Source organism: Nannospalax galili, unplaced genomic scaffold (genome assembly GCF_000622305.1).
Source record: "Nannospalax galili isolate Female #2095 unplaced genomic scaffold, S.galili_v1.0 scaffold1028, whole genome shotgun sequence".
Taxonomy (NCBI): Eukaryota; Metazoa; Chordata; class Mammalia; order Rodentia; family Spalacidae; genus Nannospalax; species Nannospalax galili.
Window position 1 is genome coordinate 419,965 of NW_008357999.1, and position 8,450 is coordinate 428,414.

Here is an 8,450-nt window from a genome sequence, read left to right on the forward strand (position 1 = left end):
AACTCACCACAAAAACCCAGGAAGCTAGAGGGGTGCCCTGAGCATTCGGCCATGTGTGGTCCATGATGTGGCCCAGCACCTCATTGTGGTTCTTCTCTAGGGATTTTCACCTCAGCATCTTTTCCTCTAGTCAAATAGCGTATATTAGCATCACTGCATATGGATTTGGTGGTGAGCTCCCGCAGAGCAGCCCACGTGGCTTGGTACAGCAGTGATCACCCCCAGTCAGCCAGGGCACATGAAGCACAGAGGGAACAAGCATTTTTTTTTTTCATAATGATTATCATGATATTCAGCATTAGGGTTTTTTTTTTTCATGTTTTGGATACGGTTCTGAAATATTGATGAAGGCAGTTGATAGGGCCAGAAAAGGTTAATGGCTTTGCCAAAAGTAGAATGTATAAACGGGTAGATAATTGTCATGGGCATTTTATGTCAAACTCTCTGCTGGTGTTCAGAATTAGGGCCTCGGCTGGGTCAGGGGGACTCAGCTCCCTGGCTGTCTCCTGGGCGGGGGCAGGTATAAATATGCATCCTGGGTACAAAGGCTTTAGGAGGAACAGCTAGAGGCTTGGGTCCTGGATGAGGGAGCTGACACTCTTAAATGGAATTCAAATACAGCATGGGTAAAGTAGCCTATAAAGGGACCAATGCCTTGTCCAGACCACATGCCATTGTGTCTGTGCTGTGAGCCTTGGGAAGAGGAGGAGGCTGGGCTCAGACCAGGCCCAGTAAATGGTAATCATTTGTAGACGTCTTCCCTCCCTGCTGAATAGAAACAGAGCTCCATGTTCTACTGTGTGTTGCAAGCCTATCACTTCCCTTGAACTGTCTCTTGTGCTTTTCCCTTAAGGGCAGTGTGGTGGTGGAGACTCAAGAGAGAAACCACTCAACTGGCAAAGCCTCTGTCCTGGACCCAGCTTCTACCAGGCAGAGCATCAACCTTTAATTCTACTGGAATTATTTGGCTAGAACTGTTCATTGGGAATTAATGGGGACTGCTTCAAAACAAAGATAGGGGAGGGCCAGGGGGTAGTTCAGTCAAATTGTTGGCTTTGTAAGCCTGAGGACCTGAGTTCAATACCTAGAAGACCTATAAAAAGTCAGCCATATGCTAGAGAGATAGCTCAGTTGATACACTGCTCTCCTCACAAGCATGAGGACCTCAGTTCATGACCCAACACCCTCATAAAAACCTTGGTACTTGTAACCTCAGTGCTGGGAAGGCAGAGACAGGCAGATCTCAGGAAATCACTGGACAGCCAGTCTAGCCCAATTGGTGGTTTTCAGGCCAATGGGAGACCCTGTCTCCAAATTAAAAAAGGTGGACATCTCCTGAGGAACAACACTTGAGGTTGCCCAGGTTGCCCACTGGCCCGCATATGTGTGCACACATGGGCACATGCACCCCCAACACACACACATGCATACCCATGCCCACACACATACAAAGAAATAGGTGACTAGATGAGCAAATGGATGGATGGTAGACAGATAGATGAACAAGGGAACAAGTAAAATAGACCCCCAAAGCAGCGATGATTTGGCTTTGAAAGGCTCATACACATACTCAGGCATCTCAGTCTCAGCCCAAGTATAATCCCTAATAGGACAGATTTCTTTCAGACCTTCTCTTCCCAACAGCAATTATTTTCCTGGCAAAATGGCTGTCGTGGTTAATTAACGTAGCTTAGAAATTAACAGGGCAGTTCCAAGGCTACCAGTCACAAACAAGGGGCCTGTGGCCAGGGTTACCTTGAGGCACACCAGGGCCTGAGGATACCTTCCTCCAGGGAACCTTGATTAGGGTAGGAAAGGAGGAGGAAGACGGCTAAGCAGCCACTGGCACCTACATCGCACTCAATAACCCCAACATCTAGTGTAATCACAGTGCTGCAATTGTCTATGAGTTTCCCACTAGGTCTGCCCCAGGGTTTCCCACTGTCTATGAGTTTCCCACTAGGTCTGCCCCATGCAGCTGTCTACAGTGATTTCTGTAAGCAAAGTTCCAAGCAGGAAGAAAAATGATTTCTTCTTTGTGTCAAAGGCAGCAGACATGATGGATATCTAAGAATACTCAGATTACACCCAGACCCTTGGGCTTCCTCCTTCCTTGGTGCTTTATGTTATTCTTATTTTAGAAACAAATGAAAACATGAGCACCTATTTCTCTCTGAAGTTTAAACAACAGACACGGATATAAAATCACAAGGTCACCACCCCCCATACATCTTGTGGATGGATTGTTCCTATTTGGGGCTTCAGGAATGTTTATTCTGGCTGCATCTGAATGGAGTATTTTAAATTAATTTTTCAGTTGGTGAGAGTGTGTCAGATGGAAGATGTCTCTTGGAGAACCTGAAGCAGACGCCATGGCTTCAAGGCCATCATTAGGGGAAACTTCCATCCGTGATTCCTATTAAATTTCTCATCAAACTGCTGGAGATTTCCACCTGGAAGACTGAAACTGTGTTTTGGAGAAGCCATACAAAAAGTGCTTCTCTGAAGAGACGGGTGGGAGACGTACACGGCCCCAGCTTGTTCTCTGCACTACGGGGTCAAACATCCAGCTCCCCTACTTCATCCTCCTGCCTTTGCTCAGTTTCACAACACACCCATTTGTGAGTAGGAAACCATAGAGGAGGGAGAATGTATACTAAGAAGTGATAAAGTCACAGGAAACCTCTCTGACCACTTACCCATGTACCTCCCACCATGGGTGGGATCCCCGAGATTATACCAGATCAGAGTTGGGCAACAGGAACAATACTCTGCTTTCATTTCTGTTGCTGTGACAAAATACTGACAAAAAGGCAGCTTAGGGGGTTATTAAAACTTATAATTCTAGGCTACAGTCCCTCATTGTGAGGAAGTCAAAGCGAGAACTTCAAATAGTCACAGCCCAATGCAGAGAGAAATGAATGTATGCACACTCGCTTGCTGGCTTGAGCTTAGCTCCATTTCTCTACTCCTCACAGTTCAGGACCTCTGGTCCAGGGATTGATGCCGCCCACAGTGGGCTGGGTCTTCCCATATCAATTAACTTGAGACAACCCAATGTAAGACGATCCCTCTAAGTGATCTAAATCCAAGTGATTTAATGTCATTAAAGCTAGTCCACTGTCTCTCCAAGTGATTCTAAATCGTATCAGGTTGACAAAGCTAACCATCACAGATGGTGACCTGGGGTCTGCTATCAGGTAATCACACATAGTGATACAGATATTTTTTGAGCATACTATGTGGCAGGTACTGTTCTAAGTGACTTACAGATACATTATTTCATTTCATGCTTTCCAATGATTAAGGTATTTACCGCAGTAATCTTGTATCTCCTGCAGTTCTCCAAGAGTCATCTTTCATCTGACACACTCTATAACCAAATGAAAAATTAATTCAAAAATCCCCATCTCAAATATAGCCAGAATAAACTTTCCTGGAGCCAAAGGAAAAAAAAAGTTAGAACAATCCATCAGAAAGACATACAGGGGACAGTTACATTGTGGTTTTAAATTCAATGAGAGAGCTTGGACATAGTCCAGGCAGTTGAGTTCTCTCTTTTACCTCTGCTTTTACCTCTCATAGAAGCCTGTCCTCACTGGGGGGACCCTGGTGAGTTGCCCCTCCCTAGACCAGTCTTTTCCCATGGATACACAGAAGTTGCTGGGCATGTTTTCTGCTCCAGGTATCAATGGTACTGCTGGAGTTTATTCCCAAAACTTAGTCACAAATTCAGGAAAAGCTCTATTGGGTGGTTTAGGTTTACCTCCTTACCCATGTGATGCCACTGATCTGGAAGAACCCCACTGCTCTAACATGGCTTCATCATCTATGTAAGAGATCTCTTGATGTTCCATGGCTTCTTTCCGTATGCTATTTCATCTACTTCCTCTCTAAGTAGACTAGGCCACTCATTAACAGGGCATCTCAGGGTTGATGGATTTCCTACGCAGTGATTAATTTTCTTAGAACATGTGATTTTAAAATGTAGATAGAAGATGTAAGGATTCTTCCATTTCAGCTTCAGGAAACCCACAGCATCACTTCCATGACAACTGATTGCCAAGCATGTCATTAAAGCTAGTTCAGATTTAGGAGGAGAAATTCCTCTGTACAGGAGGTGTGGCAAGGGCTCTGTAGCTATCCTTAGTCCATTATATCATCTCATCTATCAGTTGAGAACACATTCATCCACAGTCATCACATCCTATGAGATTAAATCACTTATGATGTTATCACCATCTATCACGTCCACACAACAAAATCACCTGACACATTTATCCAAACGTGTCCCCATCATTAGAAAACACTTGACTAGTTGGTGGCCATACAGTTGATCAAGAGAGAATACCACCTACTACTTCCCACTTCAGAACGTTTTGTTGTTTTGGAAAACTGGGATACTTTCAAACAGAGAATGTACATGAGGCTTAGTCAGTTGTAAATCAGGTGACCTTTTACTTTATTATCCAAAGGAATTGCTTGAGGAACTCTTCAGATAAGCATATTGTCTTCTAGGTTCAAGATGGCAAAATGAAGAAGTCTGTGTTCCTCTTTCATCTTAGAAGTCCATTCACAACGAAAAGGAAAAATATAAGAGAGAGGGACCAAACACAGTTTGGTTTAACTAGATGTCACCTGTATCAATAAATCATAATCATTGAAATGAGGGAATGAAAGGAAGTCAAACTTAAGTTCAGATAAGATGATATATTATTAAAGACAGGTTGATTTGACCTGGGAGTTCTTGAACTTGAGGCACCAAGTTCAGAGACAGATGGGCTGATGTCACAGTTAGACCAAAGAAGACATCTACAGTCTGGGTAAGGAACTATGAGACGCTTGGCCTTCTTGATCTCCTTTAATCTAGCAGAAGTAAGTCACTTCCTGCTCCTCCAGGATGAGAGCGGATGTAGGCAGGTGTCCCAAACTCAACTATAAGGATTCTAGAATGAAGGACATTGGGACATGTCAATGAAACAGACATCTATGCTGAGGAAACTTCCAGAAGGAATGAGGACAAATAAGACACCAGAAGAAGACAACCAAAACAATGGGATCGATCCAGAGGGCACCACAGGAGACTAACAGATGTCTAAGAAGAGAGACAGAGAAAAAAGTAGGGAGCAAATTATCAAAGGAACAGCATAAGAAAACCTCCCAGTGCCTGATACAGATTTAACCACACTGTGACCTGTGAACATGAAATCTGGAACTAGGAAGAAAGAAGTGCCTAAGAGAAAATAGACACTTTTTTATCTAGAGTGGAATAAAATGTCACAATCCAAAGACTAGTGTTGTGATGCTAGATCTCTCAACTATGACATCAGGACCAACGACTAGTGTTGTGACACTAGATCTCTCAACTATGACACAGGACCAAAGATTAGTGTTGTGACACTAGATCTCTCAACTATGACATCAGGAAACAGTTTCTTCAGAATTCATAGGGAAAAAGAGCGAGAATTCTATCCCCAGTCCAACTATCCATCAGAGTAAGAGGGTTGAAATGAGACCCATTTACACATGGAAAGTTACACCCGAAGTTACTTCCTGCCTCATCTGTAGAATACCACTGGAAAGGAGGTGTATTCTGAGGGAAGGACTAGGGAAAATGAAAGGCTTAGTCAAGGAAAGCAGAAACCCAGCACACGTGGACTTTCAAGGCAATGGAAGGGAGAGCCAAGATGGACTCCATGTAGCAGGTTAGAGAGCAACCAGAATAGACAAAGGCAGAGAGGGGGCTCAGAGGGAGGGAAGGAGGGAAGAATAGGAGATAGAGCGACTGAGAGAGACAGAGAGACACAGAGAGAAGGAGGAAAGAAATGGAAATGGTAGATCATCTGATAGGTATGGCTGTACGGAAACGTCATTGAGAGGCAGCCTAGAGAGCCATGGAGAGTACAGAAAGACTAAGACGAAGATTCCAAATAAAGCCAGGAGAGGGGAACATGAAGATGGTGTTATTAGCAAGTTTGAACAGGAAGAAAGTGTAGTCATAGAAGTATAATCATTATATACTCCCTGGAGCAGCAATAAACAATATTTACATAGCCATAATAATATTGCAAACAACAATAATTCCAACAAAATGCAGAATTGTGTTATGGAGAGTATCGGGGAAGGAACAGCAGAGCAGGAGACAGCCAGAAGGAAGAGGCAGCTGGGAAAATTCAAAGGAAGTTCCTCCTGAGGAGCTGGGCAGGTAGTCTAGAGGGAACGGATGCCAGTTGCTGAGAGAAGCCTTTCATCAGCTATTGAACGTTCAAACTACATGGGTTTATTACTTCATTAAAAATTAAAAATAATTTCAAAAAGTGAAACAGCTTCTCTGTGTATTTAAAGATTTAATTTGATTTTCATTTCAATGGTAAGAACTCCCTACACTTCAGGAGAATGTGTTAGGTAGACTGGACAAGAAGAGTAAGCCTTTCAGAGGAAATTTGCCCAAGTGTTTAAGCCCATTGGAATCTGCCACACCACACGGAGCCTCTCTATCCACCCCTCTGTGCCCCTGACCACATGGGACAGGCTGGATGACCCCCTGACCGGCACCTTCCACCTATTCATCCTGGCTCTTTTCTTTCCTCAAAGCTTCCATTCTTGCTTAGACTCAGCTATTTCCAAACTGTAAAGGTCAGGAGTGAGTGGTATTTGAAGGTATTTGCATTTGGTGGAAATGATTCAGATTTCAGTTGATTGCCTGAGCCAGCCAGGTAAACACAAAATCTCTCTCCAATTCAAAATACCACAAGCAGAAAAGAAAAATATAAGAAATTCCCCCCTCTCTGTGTCTCCCTCCTCCCTTTCCCTCCTTTCTTCTCTCTTCCTCTCCTCCCTCTTGTTCACGCCTTCCCTCTCCCTCCCTTTCCCTCTCTCTATTCTCGCAACCCCCACACTCTTCCAGGTCCAGTCAGTTGAAATTATTATAACCAAACTTTGATTTACCAAACATTTACATAAAGATACTAGCCTAAGGGTGAAATGCATGTCAGCATGCTGGGAAGCCATTTGATTCTGAAATAGATTTGCAGTACAAGCTTGTCTATCCTGATTGATTGGAAACAGGCGCACACCGCAATGTAGAAAAATCTAGATAATCCACACTATCTGTACTCCTTCCTCCTACACAGAAGGGGGCTGGAAAGGTTGCCCAGCCTGCTGAGCGCATTGATGTGAGGGGTTTGTTCTGAGTCTCCAAGGGCACAATAATACAAGGTGGTTGCTATCGATTAAGAGTACGTGTGGACGTTAACATAAATCAATTAACAAAATGTATGTGCAGCAGCGGTTGCTGAACTGTACTGTGTAAATAATGGTTTCAAGTACAAAACATGATGACAGAGTCTATTCACCCAGCTAAGGCCTGCCGAGTCTTCTGTGACCTTCAGTAGAGAGTGCTCGGCTGTCACTCAAAGGCCACCACTGGGTGAGGTGGACAGTCTCACGTTGCTAGATGCCAGGGTTGACTCAGAGCTTAATCCAGAAGTCTCATCTCAAACGGTGACACAGTACATCCATAGTACTTGGCGACTTGCCAGTCCCCTTCAAAAAATTTATGAGCTGCTAAGGTCTTTCCTGTAACCGGGGTAGTGTGAGGAGATGCCTGTGAGCAGAGAAAACAGGGAGGCAACAGAAACGTCCAGCCTCATAGCCATCATCTTGTCTGAACACAAGACAGCTAACTTCCTGCAAGCAGATACTGTTCTCAAATGACTTCTCCTGTCATCCCTACTTCCACAGACAGCAGAGAAAAGCCTTAGAGCTGCTGAGCATTTCACTAAGGTAAGCAGAAGAATGGAGATTTGAATCTGAATCCATTCTGCCATGTGCAGCTTTCTACTGTAGATTCTTAACCCCTCCTGCAGATGCATCAGACTGATGAACTGGAGCATTTTTGCCTGTATCCCTTGATGGATGGAGACCCTGCTCCCCACTGCTAACCTCTACTCTTTCATAAAGACCAGGGAGGAAGAGTCTGATGTTTAGAGTGACAGTCAGCACCCAAAATCTCTTTTTTTTTCTTAACGGGGGAGAGTACAAACGCAGTCCCCCACTACCACAAATTACGTGGTAGTTTCCCACATTTGAGGTCAGCACATCAGGAGTGCAATGGATAAGCCTGGTCCTGGGAAACCACCTTCATGATCTTGTTATCTCCCCTGTCAGGTATACCAAAATCCCATTTCTATGACCCAATTCAAAAGGTACCAAGAGGGTGGGGAAACCTGAGCTTTGTTCTTAGACCTCACTGCCTTTGAAATCCCCCAGGTCATATGACTGAGGTCACCTCTCTCAGGCACTTTCCCTTAAGTATTCAGAATATTCCCATGAAGGGCCTTTGACTGACATTCCCTCTTTCAAATGTCCACGTGGCTGCTCCTTCAATCAATGTAGTCTGTCTAGCCTTGCCCATCTGCCTAAAATCACAACTGTGCCACATTAATTAC

General features: G+C 44.1%; 1 pseudogene; it reads right to left on the bottom strand.

The window, feature by feature from the left end:
• Positions 1–8,028: 8,028 nt before the first annotated feature.
• Positions 8,029–8,173, bottom strand: LOC115068107 (annotated as a pseudogene).
• Between the last annotated feature and the right edge of the window lie 277 nt (positions 8,174–8,450).